We start from the raw sequence: 3465 nt of genomic DNA on the forward strand, positions 1-3465 counted from the left end.
GGAGTGGTAGATTCATGGATCAAGAAAGAAGAAATAAAGACTCAGCAGAAAATTGAGCTATATGAATCCAAAGGATGTTTTGGAAATTACTAATAGAGCTACTGCTGATATACTTGCAAATGTGAATGACGGTGCTCCTTCTAGGATTATTAGAAGAAGTAGATCATATTTCAATGATTAGGCTTTTTATTTGGAATGTTAGGGGCGTTGCTAAGTGTCAAGTCTTTAACAGATTAATGAATCTGTGTAAGTCTCATAAACTTTGATGTTTAGCGATTTTAGACCTATTATAAACTTGTAAAATATTCCTGAGATTGTAAGGGAGTTGGGCAGTTATAAAGTTATTTATAATTGTATAATAAAATTTAGTTTTTTTTGGGAAAAAAAAATAAAAGAGAAGTTGTTGTTTGATAATCCACAGTTTCTTCATGATATTCATGCTAAGCAACAATTAGTGTAGACTCCCATTGTCTATGCAGGGTTCTTCATTGGACATAACTTTATTGTGGGAGGAGTTGGGTTTGGTTAAGTTTCATGTAAATTGTCCTTGGATAGTAGGAGAAGATTTTAATGTTCTCACTTCATCTGTTGAAAAGAGAGGAGGCAAGGCTCCTTATTTCAAGGTGATGGAAAATTTCAAAAATAATATCATTCATGTTGGGCAATACGAGGCAAAGACTACATGAAGTATGTTTACTTGGCAAAGAGAGAATAATGAATAGATTGGATAGAATACCTGTTAATAAAGATTGGTTGGATATTTTTCAAGTGACTAAAGTGTCTCATCTCAATAGAATTGGCTATGAGCATTCCGCTTTATTACTAAGGGTGGAAGAATTAACTAGAGCTGGTGGGTTCTCAGTTCAGATTTATAAATGTTTAGACTGAACATGAGAAGTTTTTAGAGGTTGTTACAGGAAGTTGGGTTGCTGAAATAGCTCTCCTTGGATTTCATTATGGTTGTTGCATAAGAGAAGGGCTAGAAATTTGAAAGACTAGAATTGAAACATATTTGGTGATGTGAATAAGAAAATGGTTGAAGCTGAATTGTTAATGAATAAGTTAAAAGTGGATTTTGAGATGCTGAACTTTTGAATGCGCAAAATGTTCTTAATAGTGCTCTTCAAGTTCAAGTGGATTTTTTGAGTCATGTGGAGGGGTGTAGAAATACTTATTTTTTTCATTCTTGTATTAAAACAAAAAAAACAATCTAATACCATCCCAAATATTAAAATTGATTATGGAGAATGGTTGTTTTTACAGGATGACATTGTTTTGAGTGTTGCTAATTTCTTTAATAATCTTTTTAAAGGGGTAAAGATTTCTTTAATAATCATTTTAAAGTGGTGACGATGGATCTTTTAGTCTTTGAATGTGATACTTTTCCTAGTATTGTCGATTTATCTGATTTACCTGATTTTTCTGCACAGCCAAATGAAGGTGAAATTGTTGAAGCTTTGAATTCTATTGACTCTAATAGGGTGGCTGACTCTGATGGTTTCACTTCTGCTTTTTATATTAAATCTTAGGAAATTGTGAATAAGAAGATTGTAATTGCTATTCAGCAGTTCTTTCAGGGAGTTCTTCCACATAATTTTTTTAGATGTTCAACTATTTCTCTTATTCGTAAGGAAAGGTTTAATCATAAATGGGATGATTTTTGGCTCATTAGCCTTACTATTGTGGTATCTAAAATTATAAGCAAAATTAATTTTAAGAGGCTTAACTCTATTCTGGATAAATTGATTTGTCCTCAACAAACAACTTTTGTTGTTGGGAGAAGTACAATTGACAATGTATTGATTGCACGGGAACTTGTTATGAATATTAGCAGTCAGTGCAGAGGGGGTTTGGATTTGAGAAAGGCTTATGTTGGGTTTTTAAGTTGGGCTTTTATTATTAAGGTGCTTCAAGAGAGGGGATTCAATGAAGACTTTTGTAACATTATTATGATACTTTCACAAAATAATTATTATTCTATTCTTATTAATTGAAGGAGTCATGGCCATTCTAGATCTGATAGGGGGCTTAAGTAAGGTGACCCACTTTCACCAACTTTATTTATAATTGCTATGGATTATCTTTCAAGGAGGTTGAATATTCATTTGGAGAATCATCATAATTGGAGATATAAAGCTAAAGGTGGTGAATTAATTTCTCATTTGACATATGTAGATGATTATATTATCTTCCGCAATATGGGTAAAAACAACATTAAACATATTAATAAGATTCTCATTCATTTTGAAACCATGTCGAGTATGCATTTTAATAAACTCAAATGTCAATTCTATGCTAGTAAATGGGTGCCTGCTGACAGGAGACAATGGATTAGCAAGTTTACTGGTTTTAAAGAGGCTACATTTCCTATCAAATATTTGGGCATTCAACTTAATACAACTAGAAAGAAAAATCTTCTTTTTGTTGATGTTATTCATAAAGTTAATACTCATATTCAAAGTTGGGAGAACTCATTCCTTTCATTTAGTGGAAGGAACACTCTTCTGCAAAGTGTTTTTACTTCTCCTCCTCTATATGTACTTCAAGTCACAAAGATGACAAGAAGCATGCAAACTAAGTTGGGCAGAATTTTTAATAAATTTCTTTGGTCTGGACATGGTCAATGTGTTCATTGGACTAATTGGGATTAAGTTGTGAAGACCTAAAAAACAGTTTGGGTTGGGTTTCGGATCCTTTAAGTACTCTATGGAGATTAACTTTTGTAAACTTTGGATTAAGTTTAGAGAGAATATTGGCCTTTGGGCTAAGTTTATGCATAGAAGATATTGTAAATTATTACAACCTTTGGATTGTAGTCCAAAGATTGGTGACTCTCTTCTGTGGAAAGAATTACTTAATGTTAGGGAGAAAGCTGAGGACATGATTGTGTGGGAGTTAGGTGACAGGAAATTCAAATTTTGGAGTTATGATAGGACTCTTAAGGGCCCTTTGTATGGTTTTAATTAGAATATGGTGGATGGAACTCATTCTGTCTCTGATTTCTGGAATCAAGATAGTTGAAATATTGATAAATTGAACCGAGTGTTGGCTTAGGAGATGGTGGACTATGTTTTGGGTATTCCTTTCGATAGATCTAAGAAGGATGTTTTAGAAGGCAAATTTGTTGGTAATAATTCTATTACTAAAAGCATTGCTAGCAGGTTATATCATTTTTTGGGTATTCTGTGGAGGAAGATTATCAACTTAATGTCAGGTTTTACTATTAAATGGTCGTTTAATTACAAAAAGGCCAATAAGCCTGCTGATTTTCTTTGCTAAAATTGGTTCTTCAAGAAGTAATGTTTGTGTGAGTTTGCATTTTGGTAATGAGTTGAAGAGACTAGTAATTCATGATAAGCTACGCATCCCTTGCTTCACAACTTCTTCTCATGTGTTTTGGAGCTTTTCTTCGAGTGACTTGTAATTTTTAGTGGAGTATCCTTTAGGTTTTCATTTATAATATAT

The sequence above is a fragment of the Phalaenopsis equestris genome, unplaced genomic scaffold (assembly GCF_001263595.1).
Source record: "Phalaenopsis equestris unplaced genomic scaffold, ASM126359v1 Scaffold000002, whole genome shotgun sequence".
In the NCBI taxonomy this organism is placed as follows: domain Eukaryota; kingdom Viridiplantae; phylum Streptophyta; class Magnoliopsida; order Asparagales; family Orchidaceae; genus Phalaenopsis; species Phalaenopsis equestris.